At 33.4% G+C, this 22,358-nt stretch overlaps 1 long non-coding RNA gene across 5 annotated transcripts in view; it reads left to right on the forward strand.

The window, feature by feature from the left end:
• Positions 1–22,358, forward strand: part of LOC144292277 (uncharacterized) — an 87,747-nt gene that overhangs the window by 9,742 nt on the left and 55,647 nt on the right. For all 5 annotated transcript variants that reach the window (XR_013359721.1, XR_013359720.1, XR_013359722.1 and 2 more), the window contains 2 exons: positions 6,260–6,324; positions 7,308–7,360. This is a non-coding gene — a long non-coding RNA (uncharacterized LOC144292277). The remainder of the gene's footprint in view (positions 1–6,259; positions 6,325–7,307; positions 7,361–22,358) is intronic.

A 22,358-nucleotide genomic window follows, 5' to 3' on the forward strand; every position in this document is an offset into this window, starting at 1 on the left:
ACTCAGTCTGAAGACCCGAAATCTTTTACAGCATAAGAAAGGTATATAAATAATAACAGAAGACAAATATATCTATTTGCAAATGTGCAGAATCTCGAAGAGAAGTCAAGTCATATGGTAAGAACTTTATTCATTCACCTCATAATTTGTTAATAAATTGTGATTAACAATATCTTGAATAGTTGCATTTAAATTCATTTTTTCTCATATTTTTAAGGAATACCACCTTAGAACCACAAAAGTTTTTTAACTTTTTAGAAAATCTCTTTAGATTATAAACATCAACTACTCATGTAGATGCTTTGAAGAACTTCAGATAACCAAATAAATCCCATTTATTTCCCACTTGTTCTTAATGGCTTATAATATAGTATAATGATATTGTGTCCAGTTTCTCTCTTTTCCACTTCATTATATAACAACTCCATTCTTTTTACACAATAAGAAACATAATTAGACTCTCTGCCTTTTTCCCTTTAGAAGGCTAGAATATAAATATTATCCTCATCATAAAAAGAATTGTCTTTAGAAAAAAATCTTTTACATCTTCAAAAAAAAGTCTATGAAGTTACAACCATTAAAGAGAATTTTCCCTACTTTGGTTCTTGTTAGAAGGATTAAAGACACACCCCTTAGCACAATTTAGTATGCATTCTGCTATTCTGTACTTAAAAACATATATCTTGCTTTCCCCACTGCTCTTTCATATTGTGCAATAAGAAAATATAGCATACTGCATTCAGCATGATGTCAAGAGCCTGAAACCAGGAAGGCAGAGACATGAAGCTATTAAGATATAAAATATGTTAAAAAAAGATATAAAATATGTAATCTTAACAATGTTCTTTACTTTGAATGCATTCTTGTGGGGATTTCCCAACACATCTGCCTTTGCTCATTGAGCTTCACAGGAGTAATAGTGTGGAGCGGAAAGAGTTATGGGCCAAGAGCTTGAAATCTTGGGTCAAGTTCAAGCTTAGCCTTACATTCATTCAAAACTTTTTGATGGGAATAATTGTGCATGGACCTTGTTTTATTCCCATTTTCTCATGTAGAATTTGGCATGGGATAAGGACTAAATAACTATTTGTTGAATGAATAAACACATGAGCTCAGACAAACTATGAATATTCTCTGAGTCACAGATTCCTCACTAGAAAAATAGAAATCATAACATCTGAACTGTGATGGCAATAAGAAAGTATATGTCTGATTTGTGTGTATACATTAAACTATTGTACATGAAAATATTCTGTAATCTGTGTAAGCTAAAAAGTAAATGCAAATGTAAAAAATATTTTATTAATACTAGAATCCTTGTTGAAGACAGAGTGATGGAAATGAGCACTTTATGATACTCACTATGATAAATATCAGAAAACTGTAAATCCAAAGTAAAGTTTATAAATACAAAGTGAGAATGCTACTATGCTTCTAGTTTGTAATAAGCCTTCCTGACTTGAATAGTACACATCTGTTCCCTGAGAGGCAACTTAAATACTATTTAATGCTGTCAATAGGATATTCAAGAGAAGAATTTAATGTTTTGCATGTCAAACAGAGATGTTCCTCTCATAGTGCATTGCCATTAAATACTGGCATCAATCAGAGATTCAGTAAAGAGTTTAACATTTGGAATATTTTTAAAGTTAAAAAACTCACAGTGACTGGTAGAGGCAAGTCAAAGATGAGGCATGGGGCAGTCCATCTGTGGTGCAGGCAATCCATGAGGTACACTGTCTGTAGAGAATTTAAACACAATAATAAAGTTTGACTTGTTTAGTTTGACAACTAAAGTTGTCTGCTTTTTATTAACACCATGCCTTAAGTCAATGATAAAATTTTCCTTCCAGAAAAAATTCTGTGTTGTTCTAAGTTCAAACAATCGCTACAATTACTACTGAGTTTTAATAGTATATATGTAAGATTCAAATTAGCACATTTGTGTTACTTATCCTCTAGTAAACACTGTATTCTACATGGAATTTAATTCTCAGTTTTATAGCTGGACTTAATACATGCATTTGTTTCCAGATGAGTTCATAAAGATTCGGAATCATTTGAGATCTCTCACAGTTCATGTCTCACTTTAAACAACAGAGTAGAAATAAATAATGATAGTCTAGTGATATAAATATAAATATAAATATAAATAAATATAAAATGATAGAACAAAACTTTAGTTGGTCATCTGGGTTTTTATCTGAGTTTAAAATATCCGTTCTTAAGAATTGATCCTGGGACACTTGGGTGGTTAAGCGACAGAATCTTGATTTCAGTGCAGGTCATGATCTCAGGGTCATGGAATCAAGCCTTGTGGGCTCCCCTGAGATTCTGATTAAGGTTTCTTATTCTCTCTCATGTAAATAAAATAATATTTTTTAAAAGAATTGATCCTAAAGAAACAACAATGTACAGTAATATTGCACTTTCTGGAATTTATTGTAAAACAGGATTTTTATCTGTGTATGCCAAATTTTCCTTATATTTTTGATATTTTAAAAATGATATATATCCATTATGTGAAAAAAACATTTTTTGGAATTAAAATTAATGAAAAGTGTTTGTCAATTAACTATGAGCAGAATTAGAATTACAAATCTGGTTATGTTGCCAATTGACCACAAATATTTTAAGATAATCCTGATAAAGGCACTGGAAAATCTGCAGATTAAGACTTGCAAACCGAAAATTTAAAGTGATTACAATTTATTACAGCTGTAGACCAACATATGTGTAAGATACATTCCCATTCTTTAAAAGATACGGTAATAACTAAAAAAAAATACTAACCTACTACATTATTCTCTATTTTGACTATAATATTTCCATATTTGTATTCTTTAATTTTTTTTACAACATCATACACACACACACACAACATTTAGTAAAATAAAACCCTTACTGTCTGTGTTCTCTTTTTTGGCCTTTATTTTTATATATTTCATTTCATGATTATTGTTTGATAATAATCTATTCAGGGTGTCACCTATGCTAGGTATGACACTGGTGATGACTCCTGTCCCACAGATTGTCAGATGAAGAAAAGAATGTTGAAGTTGAGTGTCACTTTACATGGAAGCAATGAGATGTTTTTAGTGGATATATTCAGTTCTCAATTGAGCTTGATATAGTAGAAAGGGAAAATTTTAAAGTTTTCTCCTGTGTTTGTACATACAAGTGTGTGGAGTAGGGATGACAATGAGATAACTAGAGAGGGGAATGTTCCCCAGATCTTGGTTTGGAATTTCTGCTCATTGAAAGATGTTATTGAGAGCATAAAAAATATAAGCCAGAGTGGAGAAGCGTATTTGTAATACATGTAAACCACAAAGGACTCACATCTAGTATGTATAAGGTATCCTCATAAACCAACAGAAAATAAGAAAACACAAATGAGAAAACATTTGATCAGGATATCCAAATGGCTAACATACACATAAACAAAAGTCCAATGCCATTGATATAAAGGGAATATAAATTAAAACCACAATATGATATCATTACAAGTTCATTACCTTAAATTAAAGGAAAATACAACATATTGACAATATCATTGTTGGCAAAAATGCTGAATAGCTAGAATTAATATAGACATAGTAAGTATATACGAGCATAACTCTTTGGAAAATAATTTGCTGTTATCTATGGAAGTTGATCATATGATCCCTGTGACTCAGCAATTCCCTGTAAGAATGACCTCACTGTTCCATTCATAATAACTGAAAACTATATATAAAGAATGCAGTTATTCATCAACACTAGAATAAATGAATTATCTGTGGTGTATTAATAGAACTGTGTATCATATAGCAATGAAAATAAACTACTGCTACATGCAATAAGATATAATCTCACAAACATCACTTCTATGGACTACATAAAGCATATATGTATATGTAAAGAACTCCTACAAAATTTACATTAAGTTCAAAACTGGGCAAAACTAATATAAAGAATTAGAAATCAGGGATCCCTGGGTGGCGCAGCGGTTTGGCGCCTGCCTTTGGCCCAGGGCGCGATCCTGGAGATCCGGGATCGAATCCCACATTGGGCTCCCGGTGCATGGAGCCTGCTTCTCTCTCTGCCTCTCTCTCTCGCTCTCTCTCTGTGACTATCATAAATGAATAAAAAATTAAAAAAAAAAAGAATTAGAAATCATCACAGTATTTAATTTCGGGTGAAATACTGGTGTCTGGGAGGGATGTCAGGGAGAAATTTTGGTGTGCTAGTAATCGAACTGTTATAGCCATATTATACTTCAAAAAAGTATTTAATTAAGTTATAATATATTGCATTTACTTTAATTTTAATAACATAGCAAATCTAAACAAGAATTCCCCTTGCATAGCAGAGCCACATAGATCATAACTCTAATCTCTAATCACACTAAATATAAATTGACCTTGTAGCAAGCCTTGTTGTAATGCACTGGTATAGACTTTTATATTTTATCAAAAATCTTTTGAATATAAAGGTCATTAATAAGCCATTTAGATAAAATTGGATTTTCAAATTGTTAGTGGAAAAAATCTATTACATTTGTTTCTTATATGGTGATTTAGTATCTCATTCACAACTTAATCATTATCTCACATAGAATTACTAGATTGCCTAGTGGAATTACCAGTTAAAGATATGTAAAGAATACATGTGCTACATTATTCTTCACATTTCCTTTATGAGTTTTCACAGATGTCTTGAAATATACATTAGGGACAATTGCTTTGCCAGGCACATGATTAATGCTTTTAAATCAAGAGCCTATTGAGGTTATATCATACCTATACTATGTGGATGTTTTCTAATTAGATATACACTATTATTTGTTATAAACCAATTTTGTGGATGTTTTCTAATTAGATATACACTATTATTTGTTATAAATCAATTTTATTTCCTTTAAAGAAAACACAAACAGGCAAATTCTCTAAGTAAAAAAATCCCTAAATTTTCTTCAAGGGCAGAGAATAAGGAAATGGTATTAATGTAGTATAATGGCAAAAAAATATAAATTTCTGCCTTTCTTTTTGATTTACTAGAGTTTTGTAGTGTTTAATATCCATAGAAGTCAATGTTATCATGACTACAAATCTTATGTGAAATTTAATCAAATATGAAATTACTATAAGCTACTGGTGACTTAAGTCATAATCTCCCACATCTATATTGTTTGAATAAACATACTTACAAATTTATCTACATTAAAAAAATTTTTAAACAGAAAAAAAGTTTACTAACCAAAACAGTGAAATTCTCAAAGTCTTGACAGACAATTTAAGGTTAATAAATTGTACCTTTTGATCAAACGAGATTTTCAAGACAATGTCTATAAAGATACTGTTAGTTCTCACATCATTTAACTAAAAATAATAGAAATAACCATCAAGAAAAATAACTCTCTAAACATGTAGTGTTGACTGCTAGTATCTCTTTCAGGGTAACATTTAGAGTTTTTGTTCCTATGTTCTTTTCTCTGTGCCTTCTTTCTCTTCTTGAATGTAGTTAAGCTAATTTTCTATTGTTACCTTAGAGCCTAATATTAAATTGTATTACTAACTCCAGAAAGAGTCTATAAAGTTGAAAATCCACAGGGATTTCATTTTTTGCTCCGTTATTATCTATATGACTTTTGGTTGTATCATATGAGAGTTGATAGGGTTTTAGGGACTCTGTTATGTCCAATGTTGCTTCTGAGGTAAGGTGTATGTTTCTCAAGTTATAAGGTTCAGAAAGTCTCTTTATTCAACAGCTCTGCAATTCTGTTGCTAGTTGGTACCACCACTCTTCACTGAACACTGGCTAACTATGAAGCCAGCAACCTGGGTTTCTGACTTAATGGACTTGTAAGTTATTTAGTATAAGGAACATGTTCCTTTTGACTTGCTTTCCATGATGTTTTTATCTTTGTAACAAAATGACCTGTAAGGCTTTGATTATTAATATTTCTTTTGGAATTGGAAAAACGTGATATAAAAGTCATCAACTCACCTTAGGAACACACTTTGAAGCATCATCACTACAATCATTGTGATTTAAAAATGTAATAAGAAAAGGCTTGAGTTTAGTTGTAAGTTTTATTTTAACACTTTTAATATCAATATATAAAAGCCAAGTGAAATTATTGATTTTAGAAAAAGATGAATTTCCATGGAAAAAAATTGTCAAAAGAAGACAGAAAAGATAATAGTTTAAAATGTTTGCTTTGATACAAATCAAAGGATCACAATGCTTGCTCTTCTCATTCTGTTACACCTAGGCTCATGGAAAGACAACATTTAAAAAAAAATTATCTACCAGCTACTACTAGAGAAGTATGATTGGGTAAGAAGTTCATTTTCTTCCACAGTATGTAATATTGTTACTAATGATAATTTACTTCAATTTCCATCAACTATGCCCTTACAAAGAAACATTTATATATACCACTGGATAGGTTGCAGGTTTCTATTAACAAAGAACATTCTGCAATACAAAAAGCAATTTTAAAAAGTCTTGAACCTGTTATAACTTTCAATATTGTTATTTTCACTAATTAGATTTCCATCTCTTGAAAAAGAATAATATATATCTCAATCTTATTTTTAGATTTAATTATTCATTTGAGAGAGAGAGAGCCATGCATGCATGCTAGGAGAGGGGCAGAGGAAGAGGGAGAGGAGAGAAGCAGACTTCCCACTGAGCACAGAGCCTGATGCAGGGCTTCATCTTATGACCCTGAGATCATGACCTGAGCTGAAATAGAGTCAGATGCTCAACTGACTGAACCACCCAGGCACCTCTGTAATTGTTATTTTTATAGATCATGTTTCTTAATGCCAGTATAAAAAAGTTAATATATTTTAAAAAATTACTTTTAAATATTTAAAATTTAAATTTTAAAAATTAAAAAATTTTTAGAAATCTAACCAAATTTGCCTCATAAAATTCTAAAATTTCAAAATATGTTTAGGACACAAAAAATATGGCTTTGGGATGTCTAAATGGCTCAGCGGTGAGCGTCAGCCTTCAGCTCAGGGCCTGATCCTGTGCTCTAGGATCAAGTCCCACATCAGGCTCTTTGTGGGGAGCCTGCCTCTCCCTCTGCCTAAGTCTGTGCCTCTCTGTGTTCCTCATGAATAAATACATTAAAAATATTTTTTAAATGTGGTTTTAAATAAATTATCCCAAATAATAAACTATTAACTTATTATTCCTGGTGAAAATTGGGGTACTATTAGCAAAAGATTCCCATTAAAAAGTTAGTAAATTCTTTCTGTTTCTTTTTTTATTCTTCTTCTTTTTCTTTTTTCCTTCCTAACTACAAGCTCACAATCAGTTACATCTTGTCTGGAAATCATTTGCAATTGGGAAATGAAAGGTATGTCTTTTTATCCTGAAATGTACTGGCAGGAAAGTAAAACACCATAGTGTTGCAGGTAAAATGAGTAAATCTGATACTCTGATATACTTTAAGAAAAAGTATTGAAAACTGACTTTGCTTGGTATGGTATTAAATAGAGTGGACATGTTGATTTTGTATGTTTATTTATGTATTTTTTGATATATTTAATTTTTAGGTTTAAGTCAATGAACTTAATGAATCGGATTTTTTAAAAATTTCAACTGAATAGATAAAAAGAAAGAAGGAAAGAAAGGAAGAAAGAGGAAGAGGAAAGAGAAAGAAAGAAAGAAGAAAGAAAGAAAGAAAGAAAGAAAGAAAGAAAGAAAGAAAGAGAGAGACTTTTAAAAACACAACCACAGAGGCACCTAGGTGGCTCAGTTGGCTGAGTGTCAACCTCTTGATTTCAGCTCAGGTCATGATCTCAGGTAGGTTCGTGAAGGAGCTTCTCCCACTCTCAGGCTCTGTGTTCAGTGGGCAGAGTCTAAGATTCTCTCCCTCTACTCCTTACCTCTTTAACATGTGTGGGTGTGCTCTCTCTCTCTGTGTCTCTCAAAAAAATAAAAATAAAAAATAAAATACATAAAAACAATCACAATATATTATCAAATATGAAAATTAATATTTTCTTAATATCATCAAACACCCAGATTAAACAAAATAATTTAACTTGGATCCAAGTGAGATCAATATGTTCCTTAGGTCTCTTTTAATACTTATTTCAAATAATTAATATTTAATTATATATTTCCATACTATTTCTTTTTCTCTTGTAATTTATTGGTTGAAAAAAACTGAGTCACTTGATTCAAAGAATTTCCCAAAGCCTGGATTTTTCTGATACCAGCCTAACATTTTACATATTTCTTCACATTTTATAATTTCTGAAAATTGATAGGTAAATCTTGAAGCTTGATCTGATTTGTGGTAAGAGATTTCGTACATAGTAAGGTTTAATTTTGTTTTTAATACAACCTAAGCTAGACTTTGGATTTGCTGTTGACCATTATGATTACATACATTCTTATTCCTGAGTGCTAATGAAGTTCCTTCCTGATGAGAATAACTAAAGTATCCTGTGGCAGAAAATTTAGGGAAGACACAAGTCCTCCTCATTCCAAGACTTATGTTTGTCTTAGGTGTGTAAGGTGATGAGATACCTGACGTTTCACTGGGATTGAGCATTGTTTTCATCAATGAGACCTGTTGAGCACTGGATCCTAATTAGCAGTGCTAAGGTGCTCTTTATATTTTCTATTTTCCTTAGTCCTAAAGTTTGGTTTATCTTGCCCTGTAATAAGCTTTTAGGAATTAAGGACGAAAAAAAAGAAAAAAGGAATTAAGGACGAACCTATGTCAACTTCATGCAAAGTAGTATTCAGGCAAAGTATAAATGTTCTTTTGCTCCTCAAATAATAGTTACTTTTACATAATGAACTAGGCACTGTGTTAGGAACTAAAGGTATAAACAACTGTGAAAACAGACATGATTCCTGTTTTTATGATATTACGGTCAAAAGAGGAAGAGACATAATAATCAAACAATTCTCCTAATTAATACACAACTACAAACTGAGAGAGCACTTTGAGGAGAAAGAACACTATTTAATAATATCATAAAGTGCAGGAACCAAATCCCAAGATAATGAAGACAGTACAGAGCCAGGCATATTTTGGAGGTGATAAATAGCCATTGGGATTTGTTTATGAAACATGCAAATATTTCTCATCCTTTTATTTTTTTTAAGACTGACTTTATTTATTTATTTATTTATTTATTCATTCATTCATTCATTCATTCATGAGAGACACAGAGAGAGAGGCAGACACAGGCAGAAGCAGAGGGAGAAGCAGGACCCATGCAGGGAGCCTGACGTGGAACTCGATCCCGGGTCCCCAGGATCACATCCTGGGCTGAAGGCAGACGCTTAACTGCTGAGCCACCCAGGTGTCCCATTTCTCATCCTTTTAGGGAGGATATTAGTTGAGGGAGGAAATCCTATTAGTTGAGGGAGGATATCCTATTCCTGAAAAGAATTTGAGGGTCTCTGAGATGTAGTCCTCACACTTTTTTATTAGACATTGAATAAAATTATCTCTGCAAGTAAGAAAAGTATGGACTATTTGGCTTCTATCTCAAAACTGATTATAGAAAAACATGCCTCTCATCCTCATTGTTTGTCCTGATGGTCCATATTGGAAATACTGGGTAAGCAGAGAACTATATCTATTTACAAAAGGCTTTGACTTCTGGCTAGGTCTAAACATGACTTTAACTGCTGTTTGCAATACAAACTAAATGGTTTGGTGATTATATTAACCATACCAGTATCAAGCTTACTAACTTGCTTTGTCTAGAAATACAGAGAAATTTCTTATAAACCACATGTAAAGGAACCATGAATAACCATGTGCAAGACTATGAACACAAGCTGAACAGATTTAAAAATACAATTTTCCCTACACCATGAAGTGTTTCTCTACTTCAGCAATTCTTCATGTGAGAGAAAGAGCCACCAAAGATACTTCAACATAAAAGAACCACAATATTTTTTTTTTGGTTATAAATGGGAAACAGAGGAAATAAGAAGACAGTATAGGAAATAATTTATGGAGAAAAAGAAAGCAAAGGAAAAATTTTTTACTCGGAAAATTTTGCAGCCTGATACCTGCCTTGCTCATGGAGAAGATAAGTAGTGACAGATGTGGCTTTGTTATAGAAAGAACTTAATGTCAAGCAGCTGAGCAACTATACTTCTTAAAGAAAATTAATCCTGAGCTGTCTTAATTGGACTCCTCTCCTCTCCTCTTTCCTCCTTAAATTTCCATCTGGAGTTTTCAGTAAATGATAGCAGTCTTGATGGGATCTAGTGGTCTCAGTGATTTTACAATCCCAGTTTTCCTGCTGGTAGTGTTCACAAACACTTTTTGTAAGTACCAGTGTCTGGGGTGGGGTGATTTATCTCAAAATATGGCCATTTATTTCATTAAAAGCTGACTAGGAATGATATATTATCATTTACATATGCATTCTCCTTTTGTTACTATATCTTTTCTGTCATACTTTTCTCAGGGAGTAATGAGTTATATAATAATATTAGTAGGGATAATTTATAAAAAGTAAAAATACCATTTTTATGTATTATATATTTACCTATGAAATTTTGAAATTCCTATATTATGAAAGCACTGTTATTTCAGGGGCCACTCCAGGCTAGTGAGTTACCACAGGAAAAATAGTGTTCCCATTGATGCCTCCCGGTTCTGGAAGGACCCATCTTCCACATTTTAGTGAAATGGTTCCTCATCTCTATGTGGTGTTGTCTGGTTCTCCATGTTTAATACTTTACTAGTGTGGCTTCCCATTTTCCTACCTATTAACTCTTTACAAGATGGTAAAAACTCCTCTTGGCATTCTAGATCAGTGTGTCCAAGAGAAGTATTATTGATGCCACATTCGTAATTCTAAACTTTCTAGTAACCACATTAACAAAAGTTAAAACAGTGAAATAAATTTTAATATTGTATTTTATTTAACCTAATGTATAAATATTATTTCAACTCATAATCAATGTAGAGATCATTCTTTTCATCATACAAAAGCTCCCAAATCTGTTTATATTTAACAGTTATAGCCCATCCTAATTTGAACTAGCCACCACATTTCAAGTGTACAATTGCCACATGTGCCCAATGGCTATCATATTTGAGAACATAGTTTTAGATTCTAGCAGCAGATTTGATTATTTCTCTCCTTTATATGGCCATGGGCCTAGATCAAGCAATTGAGTAATCAAGAATGCACACTGAGAGACTTAGAAATGAGATGACCAGACCATGTCCTCACTTTAAAAAAAATCAAATAATGACCCTTTATTTTAAAGTTCATTCTGTCTTGGATCAAATTTACATCAGTCTCTAGGACTCAGTTCATAAACAGAGTATATGAAACTTCATTCTCAGTCTTGTTTCATTCCACATCTAGGTATGTGCTTTCCTTCTTCTTAGAACTCTTAAATGAAAAAAAAAAAAAAAAAAAGAACTCTTAAATGTCTAAATGTTGACAAAGCCCTTAAGATGTCCTCACTATGTTACTAGACAGAAATAAGAAAATCAGTAGGAAACAGAAGAGAATTCCAAACTCCATTGAGGCTGTGAATCATATAATCCATACACCGTGTCCACAGGTAATTAGTATGCTCACCATAAAAGCCAACACATGATCATTTTTATTCAGATAGACACAGATTTGAATCCTGCCTCTATCATCTGCTTGTTTCCAACATCTTCATCATAGAAACTCCCTCTGCTCTCAAATAGGAACAATAATAATGGTACTTGATATTAAGAATTGTAATTATAACCATACATTGAATATTTGCTTTGGGTCAGATTCTTTGCTACAGACTTCACATCAGTTATTTATTAAATGGATAAATACATCTCATTAAATGAAGTAAAATATGTAATGCTGCTAAGTTATATTGTCTTATCAACGTAATCACTACAATAAAAATATTAATAATCATTTCTTTATTATTTTTGGTCTGTATTTAATATTTTAAACCAATGATAAAATATCAATTTTTGTCATAGAAAAGAAACCTCTAGTGACAAAAAATGTATATTATTGATTACATGAACCCCCAGGGCATAGCTTGTTAATTGCTTATAAACTTTGAGGGTTCAAATGTTCAATAGAGAATGAATAATGAATGAATAAGCCAAAAAGAAAGCATTTCTAAATTCAACAGTCAGGGTGTAAAATAGCAAGTGTATATAAATCATGCCATTTGGAGAGCTGAATTTACAAGACAGCCTCTAAAATTTGTTAAATCATACCAAAGCAGTACACACTGGATAGTCACTCAAAGAACCCAAAATTTTATTTAAATGGAGAGATTAGATTCATTGACAATGGGACCAATTTGACTCCTCATATTCCTCTTCTGCCCTCCCACTAAAACTAGGTCATGAGTGTCCCATCTGATTAATGACTGGAATAGCTTGACATACATAGTAGCAAATCCTGTAGGTCCAGAGAGATCTATATAAAAGGGGCTCTGCTATTTGCCAGCTTTTCGACTTGAAGATTCATGGAGTCTGCTTCCTTTTTTCCCCCAATCATACAAAAAATTAGTTTTCGCATGTGCCATATACATGTAAGTTAAATATAAAATACACCAAACAATTTCTGAAAAATGTGGAATTAATGCTCTTTTGTATACACATTTCTAATTTAAATAATAATTCAAAACTATTCATTTTATTAGATACATCAAAATGTATTGACAGATATCAGCATTTCTGGGAAAAGTGGACACTCGTGTTAAAGAATGAAACTAGACTCCTATCTTACATCATTCACAAAAATTAACTTGAAATAAAGTTGAAATAATGCATATGAAATCTAAATAAAGTTGAATAATGCATATAAGACTTAGAGCACAAGCAACAAGAGTAAAAATAAACAAGTGGGACTATATCAAACTAAAAAGCTTTTGCACAGCAAAAGAAATGATCAACAAAATGAAAGACAACATACAGAATTGGAAAAATATTTGCAAATCATACATCTGATAAGGGGTTAATATCTCAAACATATAAAGAACTCCTATAATTCAACTGCAAAAAACCAAATAATCCAATTAAAAATGAGCAAGGGCGCAGCCTGAGTGGCTCAGTGGCTCAGTGCCGCCTTCAGCCCAGGGTGTGATCCTGGAAACCTGGGATCAGAGTCCCACATCAGGCTCCCTGCATGGAGCCTCTTCTCCCTCTGCCTGTGTCTCTGTCTCTCTCTGTGTCTGTCATGAATAAATAAATAAAACCTTTAAAATAAAATAAAATAAAAAAAGTGAGCAAGGGACTTAATAGACATTTCTCCAAGAAAGATACAAATGGCCAAGAGATACATGGAAAGATGCTCAGTATCATTAATCATTAGGAAAATACAAATCAAACTCAAAACAAGATATTACCTGAGGCCTGTTAGCATAGCCATTATCAAAAAGACAAATGCTGGTAAGGACGTAGAGAAAAGGGAAACTTTGGGGATGCCTGGGTGGTTCAGTCAGTTAAGTGTCTGCCTTAGGCTCAGGTCCTGATCTCAGGGTCCTAGAATGGAGCCCCACCTCATCTCAGGAATCCACCCTCAGGAGGAAGTCTGACTTGTCCCTCTGCCCATCCTCCTCCTCAAGCTCTCTCTCTCTCTCCCTCTCAAATACATAAATAAAATCTTTAAAAAAAAAAAAAAAAAGAAAAGGGAAACTTTGTGTGCTGTTGGTGAGACAGTAAACTGCTGCAGCCACTATAAAAACAGAATGGAGTTTCATTAAAAAATTAAAAATGGAATTACCATATAATCCAGCAATTTCACTTCTGAAAATATGTCCAAAGGAAACAAAAACACTATGTTGAAGAGATATCCACAACCTCTATGTTGACAGCAGCATTATTTACAATAGCCAGGCATGAAAACAAGTTAAGTGTCCATCCATGCATAATGGGTAAAGAGATTGTGAGATATACATGGATATACAATGGACATTATACCGCCATAAAAAAAAAATAGAAATCTGAAATCTGTGGCAGGAATGGGCCTTAAGCACATTAGACTAAGTAGAGTAGAACACACAAAGAGAGATACCTACTTTATAATCTCACTTATACGTGGGATCTAAAAGCAAAAAACAAAACAAAACAAAACAACTAAAAAGGAATGAAATGAAACAAAACACCAAACTCAGAAAAAGAGATCAAAGGGGCACCTGGGTGGCTCAGTCAGTTAAACGTCTACCTTCGGCTCAGATACTGATCCCAAGGTCCTGGGATTGAGCTCAGCATCTGGCTCCCTCTTCCTCTGCCTGCCACTTCCCCCTGCTTGTACTCTCTCTCCCTCTCTTTTTCTGTCAAATAAACAAATTCTTTAAAACAAAAGAAAAAGAACAGATTTGTGGTTACCAGATGCAGTAGGTGGCGGTAGGTAGAATTGGAGGAAGGTGGTCAAAAGGTACAAACTTCCAGCTGAAAGATAAATAAATGCTAAAGATGTAATGTACAACATGATGGTAACAATTAACACTGCTCTACGGTATCTTTGAAAGTTGTTAAGAGAGTAAATCCTAAGGGTTCTTTTCAAAAGGAAAAAAAATTATTTTTTTATATCTATAAGATGATGGTTGTTAACTAAACTTCTTGTGGTATCCACTTCACAATATATTTAAATCAAATCATCGTACAGTACTCTTTAAAATTATACAATTGTTTGTGCCAATTATATCTCAATAAACCTTGGGAAAAATTAAAAAAAAAGATAATCATTTTTGTATTACTGGCTATTTTGAGTCACAATCATTGCCTTAACCTTCACCTGTTCTTTTAAACTTTCTTTCAATGGAAATGTTTTTATATAGCTACATTCACTTTTAATATGAATAGCAAAATTATTGCTAATTTGGAAGCAAACTTATTTCAGAGTTGCACATCACTGTTGTATATCTGGGCTGTTCATTTAAATAACTTCCATCTTAAAAGAACAAAAATCACTACAGGGTTTTTATTATAATGGCTCAAGAACTTGTGGTCTAAAAATTCTCAGGATATTTCCAAAGCTAGAAATTAGACCTTTTGATGACAGGTTTATACCAAATAAGAGATTATAATTCATTTACATAAGATCATCTGGGAGAGATTTTAGATGAAGTTTTTTCTTAAATAAATAAACTTCAAGTTTTTCCCCCCACAAAGGGAGATGGATGTAAATGTGACCTCTCCCTAATTTTCCCTCTTTCTCTTTTCTTCCCCTCTTCCTATTTTTCTTTCCTCCCTTCTTTTTTAGTAGGGAAATAAAGCTTCAAAGATTGATGTCATGTGAGTACAAGAAATGAGATCTCAACTTCCAGAGCCCTAAAGGATGAAAGGTTATTGCCTGAGGGGAAAATGAACTTGTCTCAGAAGGTCTTATGACCACTTAAAGGAAAAGGATATGCATAGTCTTGCTAAAGAGGTCCAGGGAAGCCTGTGTGTCTGATCATCACGATGTTGGCAAGATATCCCATATGTAGGGATGGAGGCACATGATTTACAGACATACTGCTCTGCCCTTTGCTGCGCGAAGATTTAGCAAACATGATTTGGGCTATGAATAATGCTTAATGAAAATAGCCCAGAAAGACTGGCCTTCAAGGAAACTGATTAAACAACAACAACAAAACAAACAAACAAAAAAACAAAAAAAAAACAAAAACAAAAACTTAGAACAGTCATTGAAAGATGAAGGTATTATAAAAAAAATGAAGGAAATCATTAAATTCATGGGCATATGAGAAGCCATCCAGGTTGTTTCAGGACCTATTGAATTAGAGGACTCTAGCCAAGAAGTTTTATAAATTCCTAATTCTGTCTTCAAGTTACTTAATTATTTACTTCAACTATCTGCTAAATGAAAACTTAGAGAATTAAAAAAAAAAAACACAACAATCCAAACAAAGCAACAAAAAAACTCTCAGAATTACCTATAAAGTGTAAAATCTGGGTGAATAAATGAAGGTTAACTCATCAAGAGCATCATCATTATTTTCTCATTTCAAAAGATCTTTAAAAGGGCATAGTGTGGCCCTTGCTGTGTTAATTTGCAAGCATAAATATTTGATAAAAGCTTAAAATGTGTATCTGGTAAAAACTCACAATAGTAATTGAAAGCTTACTTCTCTTTGAGTGCTAAGCAGATGAAGTTATGATTTGTACTGAAAAGAACCTCACATTTAGCATTTGTGATGCCTCACCTATCAATCTAAATAAATAATCATGTTACTATGTACTCTCAATGGTTTTACTCTATATACATTATGAGCCAAATCTGGCACATGTGTATATTATATAAGAGCCCTTACATAATTAGCACTACAAATACTCAATACATTCTACTGGACCTAGAAGTAAAAGGTTTCTGTATAACTTCTGATGAGAAACTTTAATTTTCTATGCCTTAGTGTCCTTATTGATTGATTTGAAAAAAATAAATAAATAAAGGTCTAGAACTAGATGTCAAAGGAGTTTTCACTTTTGTTTTTTCCCTTAGGCAATAAAGAGATATGTATGGTCAAGCATTTATCTATTAATATAGAATATTCTTTGCAATATAAAAAAGTTGATTAATTGATTTGCTTATCAAGTTTATACTTAAAGAGATATATTGTTAGTCATAATAAAGTCTGTTTATTTTTTCTCCAGCTTTTGCTTTGAGGAGTTGGTTTGTTTTATAATAAGGTATTAGGTGTTTCTGTAAAGCTGTATTAAGAATAACAAACAAAAACCGTAAAATACTAAGATTCAACAATATATAAATCCCTCTGGTTCTTTTACTTTTTGAACTATACACAATATTATAATTGACTGATCTGGTTACCTTGAATTCCGGTTTGTCCCCATTAGATTCTAAGCAATTATCTGTTTAGATGAAGTAAAGAAATAAATCATCTCCATATTATATGAGGTGTTGACATTTATTGATTTAATATTCTCTTAAAATCTTTTGGGGAAATGGTTTTTAAATTACAATAATAAGTGGACAGAAATTAATGGACCTACCCAAACTAGAGCAACATGTTGGAATGTAATTCATTGTCAAAATTTTGTGAGTGAATTTTAGTAAGGAAAATTATGGCTAAGAGGCTGTATTTGTAGGTGTCCTTTTATAACTTGCACTGCTTTCTGTGAGCCAGTGTTGAAGAATGCTGCTCTACTGAGAAACATAATTATTTCTGGCTTCACTAGAATCAAAGTCCTTCAAAAGATAATCTTTTAAAAAAGATTTTACTCCATAATTTAAGAAAGAATAAATGATTATGAATATAATAAAAGATTATCATTCAGACAACTCCACATTAATATTTAATAAGAAAATGTGTTGTAACATGCAATATAAACTTTACTAAATACATAAAAAACATAAGCATAAATCATTCGGATTACCTTTATCAATCTCCCAGACAGCTGTAAGTACACATAAATGGTGCCTGTCTACAAATACATAATTAGCCCTATTCATTTTACCCCATAGTTCTTTTCATGTTCTTTACCTTGTGTTCTATCAGCTTTCCCCAGCCATTTATCTGTTATTTATATTTCTTGTTATCTTGGGCTTTTTTGCTTATTTATCTTTACAACAGGAGTATGGTTTCTCTTTATCAATGTGCAAGTAAGGTACATGCCACTTCCCCCATATGTTTCATATTGAAGCATTTTTTAACTAAATCAAAATTTCTGTTATCTCTTTTTCAGCTTGTGCCTAACCATACTGTTTTTTTAATATAAAATTTTTTCTTCTGTTACAAGTATCTATGCAACATTGGTAAATCTCAAATCTGAGGTCAAAGAGTATAGCACCACCTCATGTTAGGCAGGCCTTAAGTGGCATTCTTGTATACCTGTATCCCTAGGATGCTTGAGTGCTCTTATGAGTTTCCTTAGCTTTGCTTTCGAAAAAAACTAAGACATAGAAGACAGAAGTGAGTCTAAGACAAGGGTTAAAACACTGTTAGGCTCTCAATACTTCAGGCAATGAACCTTTGGCTTGAAATTTTATTTTATATTGATTAGGAAAACGATGCTTGAAACGGAGATTCTACTTCAAAATCATTGGCTTTTGTGTAATATTCTCAAGTTGACTTGTGAAAAACCTCTCTTCCCTGCCGATTGTGCCACCCCAGATGGTGTTTTGGCATTATTTACCTGTTGGGTTATTGTATTTTATTGAACAATCTTAGGGTACCTGAAAAGCAAGCAGATGAAAAAAAAACTTACTTTATTTTAAAGGCATACACTAGTTTTTACACAGGGGGAAATAAAAAACCTTAATGGAAGTGTGGAAATCATTCCAAAGAAAGTAAAAACTTAACTTGGCAGGTTTGAACTGACTGAGTTAAACTGACTTTTTAGCTAGATAGTAAAGTTCAGGAAATCATTGTTGGAATTATATTGATGCCTGTTGGGACCTGGCCTTTGAATTTGTTTTGGTACAAACCTACAAAACATCTATGTAAAAAACTGTTCTTACATTTCTAGTATATAGGTCATGACACGTAGTCATTTCCTACTGAATGTCCATCAAATGTTATCCTTTTGCATCCTTTAAGGATTTAAAGTCTTATATACCTACTGGCATACTCATTCAAAACTCCAAAAGCTCTCATCATGGTTTTTCACACTTCTGATTAACCCCTGAAGCACAGGAGAACTCACCTAACTGTATGAAGAAATGGAAAATCCACAGCAAGACAGAAACCTCATACAGAGGAAAGCACTCACTCCTACAATCTCATTTTTTTTTTTTTTTGTAGTACATGTGCTCAAACCACTAAAAAACAAGCGATATTTTTCTGTTATTTGATTGGGTAGACAAGCTTTTTGGCCTTCAGCTAGCTTACAACTCCCTAAATACGTAAGCTAACACATTTCATAAGTTACCAAAACAGAAAGAATGCCAGCAATTCTGCACAAGATATATTTGGGGGAGTACTTTTTAAGTATTGAAATGAAATTGGCACTTCAATTTTTATTATTTTATCTTATAATTTGTACCTAGAGGTCATACAATTTAAACATGATTGCTTATTGTTAGCATATGCAGTGAGGTATGCTTAAAACTTTCTAATAGAAAATTTGTGGTGACTGTAGGTTTTCTATACAGTGATAGGCAATGCTGGAGAGGTAACTTTGAAGGTGAAGGCAAGCATAAAACTCATAAAAACACCCATATTAATGACTTTAGAGTGAGCTCGATGAGTATATAATTAGATGACAAAGAAGTCAATCACCCGAATATATTCCACACTTTTAAGTTAGGTACTATAGGTAACAAGCTTAAACAGACTGGAACCCCTTTTCAAAGTTACAACAAAAAACTGCAGTGCAACATGTTTTTCATGTAATTTTAAGAGCTATCGGTAGTTTAGATCGAATATCATGAACTTATATGGAGAGTGTTAAGCAAAGTGTTGAGTCACCATGAAAAAGTTTAGTGGGCAGCCTGGGTGGTTTAGCGCCGCCTTCAGCCCAGGACCTGATCCTGGAGACCCGGGATAGAGTCCCACATGGGCTCCCTGCATGGAGCCTGCTTCTCCCTCTGCGTCTCTCTTTCTCTCTGTGTATCTTCTGTGTATCTCTCATGAATAAGTAAAAGCTTTAAGAAGAAAGAAGAAAGAAAAGAAAAGAAAAGAAAAGAAAAGAAAAGAAAAGAAAAGAAAAGAAAAGAAAAGAAAAGAAAGAAAGAAAGAAAGAAAGAAAGAAAGAAAGAAAGTTTAGCAAGGCCAATAACAGGAGGACCATTGTTGTGTTAAGGGAGGGAGAAATAGAGGAGAGAGAGAGAATTTCTCATTGAAAATGTCTTTGTAAACCCCAACTCTGTGCTACTTTAGAATTTTGAATCATCCTATAAATTCAATCATCTTTAAAAGGTGATCAAGTGAAAAAAGTTATGGAAAATTCCTGGTCAGGTTTTGTTTTGGCTTTTGTTTTTTTCTTCCTAGTCAGGCTGTGAATGATTGCAGTTCAGATAAATTGGTGAGCCATCATGAGAACTAAGCATCTTGTAATCTCGGAGTTGGAAATAAATGGTACACAGCCATTATTACTCAGTATAGGTTTGAGTTAGAATAAGAAATTCTTGGGACACCTGGGTGGCTCAGCAGTTTAGCGCCTGCCTTCAGCCCAGGGCATGATCCTGGGGTCCTGGGATCGAGTCCCACCTGGGACACCTGGGGAGCCTGCCTCTCCCTCTGCCTGTGTCTCTGCCTCTCTCCCTGTCTCTCATGAATAAATAAATAAAATCTTAAAAAAAAAAAAAAGAAATTCTTGATCATACAAATTTTGGGTGGGGGGCAAACAACAAAGAATAGAAATATGCAAACATCGGGATCCCTGGGTGGCGCAGCGGTTTGGCGCCTGCCTTTGGCCTAGGGCGCGATCCTGGAGACCCGGGATCGAATCCCACGTCAGGCTCCCGGTGCATGGAGCCTGCTTCTCCCTCTGCCTGTGTCTCTGCCTCTCTCTCTCTCTCTCTCTCTCTCTGTGACTATCATAAATAAATAAAATCTTTAAAAAAAATATGCAAACATCAAAATTAGGACTTTGATGGACTTTACTAGATACCATTCTTTGCTGTATAGCTTTGTTGAAATTTTATTAGATCAGAATAGAATTTGTTCTATGAGGACCTGTAATTTACACGACTTGTTTCCCTTTCCCATTTGTCTTAATGGTTCTGGTTGGATTTTTGGCAAACAGTAGATACTTTGTTAATTAATCAATCAAGTAATCAATCAATGAAATATATATCAAGTTTTAGTGGCTATTTTGTTTTTCATTTTTTTCATAAGAGGAACATTGTAAATTATTTGACTCTCTCCTTTTTCTTCCTGCCACTCTTTCCACATTTAGTTTAAGAGACAGCTTAACTAGTTGAATGGCTCAGCCTATAATAAAATCAAAGACCCACTTGTACTTCTCTTCAAATTTCCTCCCAGAAAATATTTAGTAAGGGCTTATTAATTGTATCTGTGTTCAAGGATGGAATATACCATTTATAAGAAAGATCGTGTTCTTGCCTTTTATGGAGCTTATATTTCAATGGGGAAAAATATGAAACACAAATTACATAATATCAGATAAATAAAACAGGAAGACAGAATACAAAATAAGAGTCACTTTTAGACAGAATAATCAAGGCAGGCCTCCATGCAGCATCAATGTATATAGTATAAAATATTTCAGGAAAGTGAAATGGTAAATACAAACATTCTGATGCAAGGAAAACCCTTGTGAAATTGAGGATTAGAAAGAAGTCTATTGTGGGTGTAGGTATGGGCTATGATTGAGGGGGAGACTGTTTATTCTGATTGTGATGGGAGCCACTGGAAGTTTTGAACAGAAAGCGATCTAACCTATCTAAGTATCAGGATGACCATATTGACTGCTTTGTGAAAAAACTGACTCAAGAGACCAGAAAACGAATACAGCAAGAATATTAAGAAGGCTATCACAGTCTATGATTGCTTCCACCGGGTCAGAATGAAAATAGTGAAAGCAGTCGGAATTCAGCATTTATGCCAAGGTAGGGCCTTTTAGGACTTGCTGTGGGCAGGATGAAGGGCATAAGGGAAGGAGAGGAGTCACATGTCTCTTCATATTTTGGCTTAAAATAACCTATGATGATGGCCCCCTTTATCCAGGTGGGAGAAAACAGAGGTAGAGAACTGAGGATTCTGTTTAAGTATATTAATTTTGACTAAATTTAAGTGGTATTAAATAACCAATTAGAAATATCAAACATATGGTAGAGTCTGAGTTTGAAACCACAGAGGGAATGGAATTAGATGTATAAAGGGGAAGTTTTCAGACAATAAATAACATTAGATGGCAGCCATACACCACTGGGTCTTGGGGTCTTCTTCCTCACCTTAATCTCCATAAAATATTAGAAGTTTACTCAACACAAAGTTGCCAGTTATGTCCCTTTTTTGTTTCTTGGAGTGAAAACTTGATTTTCCTTCTGCTTCCACTTGCTATAACTGTTGGTCACAAGTGGCCCCTCGGGTTTTGATGCTATCATATCTACTACTTCAATGATTCTACTAAAGGTTTTAAAGGGAAGGAGTTATGGAAAGAGGAAGTCTTCTCATATTTACTTTCAGCTAAAACTTCTCAAATCTGTACTATGTATACAATTCAGCAGGAGAAAACTCTAAAATGCAGAATATGATTTAGTAACTCATCTAAGAGTTTGAGTTTCTAGGATATGGGCCACACTTTGAATAACATGGCACTGCATCACCAGAACCATGGGCTACTGACATTTCTTATATTAGCTACTTAGTTCATGCTGACACACTCAGCTGTTCATCACGCCTACGGCTCAGGATGGCTGGTCATGAGGAATATATAGCTTAAGTCAAAGACAAGTCAGAATCATGCATCCCCC

Source organism: Canis aureus, chromosome 2 (assembly GCF_053574225.1).
Source record: "Canis aureus isolate CA01 chromosome 2, VMU_Caureus_v.1.0, whole genome shotgun sequence".
Lineage (NCBI taxonomy): Eukaryota > Metazoa > Chordata > Mammalia > Carnivora > Canidae > Canis > Canis aureus.